Genomic DNA, 7,278 nt, shown 5'->3' with positions numbered 1-7,278 from the left:
GGTAATTTGACTCTGAAGGAAGTTATCCCCTGCTATAGCTGAAGACACCTGAAAACTCAAATCAGCGCATCAGATAATAGCTATTCTCCCCTAATTCGGTGCCTACTCCTCACCTCTTCCATGCATAGTCAGCACAGGTCAGGAGGTGCAGTTGGGAGGGCCACCCAGAAGCTGCAGTGACTGCCATTGTCCTGTAGAGCTATCTGGGTGGCCTGCCTAAGCCCCCCACAGACTCCAGGGCTGGGACTTCCTCTCATCAGAGTCACTAATAGCCAGGAGTTCGCAGAAGAAACCACAGCCCCTTCTCAAATCCTCAGCTCCTCCCCAGGTATTTGGGGCTGAAAAAAAGACACTGTTCCCTCTATTATAGCAGCAAGGGCAGGTGCTGAGGCCCTTCTGTGGCCCTTACCCTCAACGGTACCACCTCTCAGCACCACCCCTTTGAGATCAAAACTCTCATGTTTCAATCTGTCTTTAGTAAGTTCACCAACCCTTTATTCTTAAGCCCAGAATAACTCTTTTTTGGTGTTTATTATATATGGCCAAATGGGGTTGGGGAAAAGCAGCGCATCATACATCTATAGTACGTTCTTGTTTTAGTTATGAGAAATACATTTACTTCTTGGGGTGCCTGGCTGGCTCAGTCAGTGGAGTGTGTGACTCTTAATCTCAGAGTCATGAGTTCAAGCCCCATACTGGCTATAGAGATTACTTTAAAAGAAATAAAAATTTTAAAAAAGGGAATATATATATATATATATGCTTATATAAACACATTTGGATATATATACATGAAAAAATATATATGAAAAAATAGAAGGAAATATACCAACATGGTAATAGTGTCTTTTATTTACTTATTTTAAGTTTATTTATTTTGACAGAGAAAGAGAGACAGAGACAGAGACAGAGCACAAAGGAGGGACAGAGACACAGGGAGAGAGAGAATCCCAAGCAGGTTCTGCACTGTCAGCTCAGAGCCTGACCTGGGGCTTGAACTCACGAACTGTGAGATCATGACCTGAGCCAAAATTGAGCCAGATGTTTAACTGAGCCGCCCAGGTGCCCCAGTAGTGTCTTTTAAAAATGAAATTATGGGTAGTTTTATTTTCTTCTTTGTGTTTCTCTATGTCATATATTTTTTTTGTCATATCATATTTTAAGTTTATTAATTTTGAGAGAAAAAGAGCACAGGCAGGGGAGGGGCAGAGAGAGAGAGGGAGAGAGAGAATCACAAGCAGCCTCAGCACTGTCAGCACAGAGCCCAATGTGGGGCTTGAACTCACGAACCATGAGATCATGACTTGAGCCGAAATCAAGAGTCAGGTGCTTAAACAAGTGATCCACCCAGGCACCCCTGTCATATCATTTTTTAATGCACATATATTATTTTTTAACAAGGGGTAAATACTCCAATGTCTTTACTGATTCAAAAATTAAAAAGCATTTCCACTTCCAGTATTGTGGAATAAGCCAGTAACTGCACAACCTCCCTAAAGATAGCAACTACAAACTATGAAAAAAAAAAAAAAAAACAGAAAAAAGAAAAGAAAACAAAAAAAGAAAGAAAGAAACCTGGAGATTCCAGAGAGTAAAAAACAACACAAAGCAAAAAAACAAAAACAGGCAGATTTTGGATGGGAGCTGAAATGGGGAAGAAAGGACTGGCATGGGGTGAGTTTCCAATTTTACAGCTTATAGCCTGAGCCCAGATTACTGTTGTAGCATGGCACAAGACAGCTAAAACTCCAACAGGAAACCTTCCACCTTTCTGGCCTCAAGAACCACATGTCAGAACCCAGGGTAACAACAGCCACTTGAAAACATCAGGGGAATCCTGGAAAGGAGAGAGGCAGGACAGGAAAGCCCCATATTCTGTGCATAAACGGAGCCAAGGTCTCTGGCGGACCCCAGGACCCTTGAATCATGCATGCCTGGGGCAGACTCGAATCACATGCCAGCTGGGGCCAAAAGATTTGAACCAATCATTGAGCTGATGTCTTTTGTAGGTGAGCTAGAGTTTGCAGTCCGAGCCTAACAGAGTTAATTGCTTGCCAAAACAAAAAACATCGACACTTTTCGGAGGAATATACTAGAATCCAGAGTCTCTACAACCTAACAATTACAATGCCTAGTATACCATCAGAATTATCAAATATAGAAAAACAAAACAAAGACAAAAATAGGAAAACGTGACCCACCCATTCTCAAGACAAAAGACAATCAGTAGTTGAGGTCAACACTGAGATGACTCAGAAGTTGGAATTGTCAGGCAAGGACTTTGAAGGAGGTGTTATAACTATGGTCAATGAGTTGAAGAAAACTATGCTTGTAATGAATGTGAAAAAGAAGGAAGTCTCAACAAAGGAGATAGAAACCATACAAAAATGAACAAAGTTCTAAAACCAAAAAATGTGATGTTTGGGGAAAAAATCTGAATGGACTCAAGAGCAGAATGGAAAAGACAGAGAAAAAGTCCGTGAACGTGAAGAGAGATCAGTAGAAATTCTCCAAATTAAAAAAAGAGGAAGGGGTGCCTGGCTAGCTCAGTAGGAAGAGTGCACAAGCCCTGATCTTGGGGTCATGAGTTCAAGCCCCACATGGGGGGTAGAGATTACTTAAATGAATTAAAAAAAAAAAAACTTAAAAAAATAAAGAAGAGAAAGTACAAAGATCAGAAAACAAAATGACCACGGGGCACCTGGCCGGCTCAGTCGGGAGACTCTTGATCCTGAGGTTGTGAGTTTGAGCCCCACTTTGGGGGCTTTAAGAGATTACTTAAAAGTAAAACCTTTAAAAAAAAAAAAAAAAAAAAAGAAAAAAGAAAGGAAAATGACCAGAGCTGCAGAGATCTGTGAGACAATATCAAAAGATCTAACATAGAGGTAATCATCCCAGAAAGAGAGAAGAGGGGGGGGAAATTAATAATGGCAAAAACACCCCAAAATTTGGTGTACACCAAACAAGATAAATATGAAGAAAACCGTGCCTGATACATCATAATCACGTGGATGAAAGCCAAGGATAAAAAGGAAATCTTGCATGTAGCCAGAGATAAACAAAATGTCACATATAAGGGAATGATCATTCAAATGGCCACGGTCTTCCTACCAGAACCATGAAGGACGAAGACAGTTGGAACATCTCTAAAGTGCTGAAAGAAAGACTGTCGACACAGAATTCTATAAACAGTAAAGGATTCTTCCAGAGTGAAGATGATGGGCGCCTGGCCAGCTCAGTCGGTAGAGGATATGACTCTTGATCTCAGAGTTGCATGTTTGAGCCCCATGATGGGTGTACTTAAAATTTTTTTAATTTTTAAATTAAAAAAAATTTTAATGCTTATTTATTTTTAGAGAGAGAGACAGAGAGACAGAGAGACAGAGAGACAGAGCACAAGCAGGGGAGGGGCAGAGAGAGGGAGACACAGAACCCGAAGCAGGCTCCGGGCTCTGAGCTGTCAGCACAGAGCCCGAGGCGGGGCTCGAACCCACGAACCGTGAGATCGTGACCTGAGCTGAAGTTGGATGCTTAACAAACTGAGCCACCCAGGTGCCCCAAAATAAATTTTTTTTAAAAGTGAAGATAAATCAAAGACATTTTGTATAAAAGAACTCTAAGATAGCTGGTTGTTAGTAGACCTGCATTATAGGAAATAAGAGGTTCTTTAGACAGACGGGAGATAAGATCAGAAATTTAGGAAAGAATGAAGAACATAAACAATAACGCCCAAATACGAGCTCAGTGATCAGAAAAGTGTTTATTTGGTCAAATGTCTAGATATAAAACCCTGAAAGGGGCTTAAGGGCTTATAAAAGATATCAAAAGAATTTACAGGAATTTACAGAAAAGACAGGACTCCCACAATATCAGTAAAGCCACAACCAATTTCCTACTCTTAAAGATATGGTTAGTCTCCCTCTTCTTCACTGGAAGTATGTGGAAGCTTTAACCCGTGTGGCTGCAGGAGGTGTGTCAGAGCTGGTCCAAAATGGATCATGTCATGTATGTCTCAAGGAGGTCTTTGCTTCATGATGACTGGTCTGTACTGGGATGTGACTTCTTGCTTCAGGGCTATTTTTTAACTAAATATTTTCCTTTTCTACTTGTCCGTAGCAGATACACATGCGCTGCTGGGTACCTGTAAACTTCCAGATATATCTACAAGTGTGATTTACATATAGAGCTCCAATTAAGCATGCTTGTTAAATTTTATTGACTTCAAAATAAAAATTATCATGAAATAGTATTTGAAAACAATTATTAAAAGAGTTTCCTTTTTTTAATGTTTTTGAGAGACAGAGATTCCTAAGCAGGCTCTGCCCTGTTAGTGCAGAGCCCAACACGGGGCTCGAACTCATGAACCATGAGATCATGACCTGAGCTGAAATCAAGGGTCTGACGTGTAACCAACTGAGCACCCCTTGAACGAAAATTTCAAAGGTTCTCTGGGAATCTTTCTCCTTCTCACTTCACAAAGGGATGGGCCAGGCAACCCAGCATGACACTCCATTTAAAATACCTACCCCAGGGGCGCCTGGGTGGCGAAGTCGGTTGAGCGTCCGACTTCAGCCAGGTCACGATCTCGCGGTCCGTGAGTTCGAGCCCCGCGTCAGGCTCTGGGCTGATGGCTCGGAGCCTGGAGCCTGTTTCCGATTCTGTGTCTCCCTCTCTCTCTGCCCCTCCCCCGTTCATGCTCTGTCTCTCTCTGTCCCAAAAATAAATAAAAAACGTTGAAAAAAAAAATTAAAAAAAAAAAAAAACCTACCCCAAACGATGGCTGACTTGCCTCCTTCGCTAGGATTATTGATAGTCTGGAGTCTTCAGTTTTGGGGTTTTGTTTTGTTTTCTACCTGGAGCTAGGAAGTGGCCATGCCGGCAGAACCCCTCAGATTTCCATGGGGCAACACTAGTTTCGTGGGTGGATTGGTGGCCCCACAAAAATGTATGCCCATGTCCTAACCTCCAAAAACTGTGATTATGACCTGATTGGGGGAAAAGGGTCTTTGCAGATGTAATTAAGCTAAGAATCTTGAAATGAGATCATCCTAGATTTAGGATGGGCCCTAAATCCAGTAACAGGTGGCCTTACAAGGGAAAGGCAGAGGAAGACTTGGGACAGGACACATAAGAAGAAAGCCGTGTGAAGACAGACTCAGAGACTGGAGTACTGCAGCCCCAAGATGAGGAATCCCGAAAGCCGCCAGGAGCCGGAAGTGGCAAGGAAGATACCACTTGATTAATTGTAAGTGTCGACTTGGCTGGACCACAGGATACCCAGATATTTGGCCAAACGTTATTCTCCTGGGTGTTTCTGTGAGGGTGTTTTAGATGACATTAACATTAAATCAGAGGGCTTTGGGTAAAGCAGATTGCCCTCCATAATGGAGGCAGGCTTCATCCCACGAGTTGAAAGCCAGAACAGAGCAAAAAAGATGACCCCACCCCCACCCCCAGCAAAAGAGAAGTCTTCAGCAGATTGACTTCCAACTTGATCTGAGACGTTGGCTCTTCCTGGTCCTATAGCAGCCTGCCTTCAGCCTCAAACTGGAACGTTGGTTCTCCTGGGTCTCCAGCCTGCCAGTCCACCCTGCAGATTTCAGACTTGCCAGCCTTCATGTTCCTTATGATAAATCTGTCTCTGTCTCTGTCTCTGTCTCTGTCTCTCTCTTCTATTGGTTCTGTTTCTCTGGAGAAGCCTAACACCCAAGGGTACTCCTCTAGAGGCTTCAGAGAAAGATAGCTCTGCTGACACCTTGATTTCAGACTCCCGGCTTCCAGCACTGAGAGAACACATTAAAACACTTTTGAGCCTTCCACTTCGTAGTCGTTTCTCACGGTAGCCCTAAGAAACTACGACAGTCACCATGGCCTCTGACTTTTCCAGGATCTGGGCCAGGTGGCCTTTGGAACATTTTCAGAAACACGGACTTCCATGGGTATTTCGAAGCCCAATATAGGAGTCAGGGACACGTGCAGGATTAAGAAGTCGCAATGTCATGGAAACACCCACACGTCCCTGGATTCAAATTCTGATTCTAGCACTTACCACCTCGGGGGTACTTAAGAGCCTCACTTAACCTCTATGAAGCTATTTCCTCATCTAAGCAATGAGGGGTCCTATGATGAACAGAGAGAATGTAGGTAACATGCCTGGCCCGTAGTAGTCATGATAAAATTGTGCCTCTTCTCCCTAACCCCCTCCTTCTCTTATATGCGAGCTCCCTAGGCAACGTTTCTTCCCATCCCATCTGGCCTGACAGCCCTTGACTCCAGTCAGGATGCCGTAATCCATTTCTCCCAGCCTGTGTAGTCAGCACCCTGTTCCTGCCTTGGGGTTTTGCACCCCTTTACCCTGCCTACCAAAATCCTAGTCCTCCTGAGAGGCACAGCTCACGGTCCCCCCGTCCCAGGAGGTCTTGCAGTGGCCAGGCCAGGACCTCCCTCCTGCCTCTGCACTCCTGCAACACATTGTCTAAACAGTTCCTCTGGCTCTTAGTGAATACTACCTCACTTCTCTTCTCCTCCTGTCTGTGCAGCCAGTTCCCAGCATGCAATCAGGCAGTTTGGGAACTGGAAACCATTTCCCATAGAAACAATGTTATGGATGACTGTCAGACCAGCAAAAAGAGTACTCAATATTCTATTGGGCTTTGAGCTTCTGGAAAGCAGGCCTCACGTACATTCCAAGTATTATAATTATGATCTATTATGCATAAGGAGAAGCAGTATAGACGGTGTCCCTCTGTTCTGGCTGCATCATCTTGTGTAGCTGCCTCCTGGGCTAATAGCCATCCAGCCTCGGCTTCCCATTTGGTCCCAGCAAGGCGGCCTGCCTGTGGCCCTGGGCCACGGGGCCTCTGGCAGTCTGACTCACTGTGCTAGCAGGGGCTTCAGAGAGTCACCGGGGCCAGTCCTCTGCCGTCAGGCAGGTCCGGGACCAGACCACCCAGACAGGTGGCTGAAGATGTCAAGACAAAGGCCGCCAGCCCAGCTGGGCACCTGGCACAGAGCTGAGCCCGCCGGGCAGGCAGGAAGGGCTTCCCCAGGTCTGACGGGGAGGAGTGGGCCTCCTTGCCCTGGTTGGTGGCCCGGCGGTAGTGGCAGCAGGCTGCGGAGGGACCGGAGAGAGCAGGCCCGGCCCACGAGAAGGCCAACGCGAGCCCGGGCATCTTTCCTGGCCCAGGGCCGCCTTGTCAGCCCCAGCTTGAAGCTGGACAGCCACTTGCCCTTTTACTGGGAAGGGGCTCTGACAAGGGAAATCGTCCCTCTGCAGTC

This window comes from Panthera uncia, chromosome X (genome assembly GCF_023721935.1).
Source record: "Panthera uncia isolate 11264 chromosome X, Puncia_PCG_1.0, whole genome shotgun sequence".
In the NCBI taxonomy this organism is placed as follows: domain Eukaryota; kingdom Metazoa; phylum Chordata; class Mammalia; order Carnivora; family Felidae; genus Panthera; species Panthera uncia.
The sequence above is the reverse complement of the archived record's forward strand: the minus strand, read 5'-3'. Positions refer to the sequence as shown.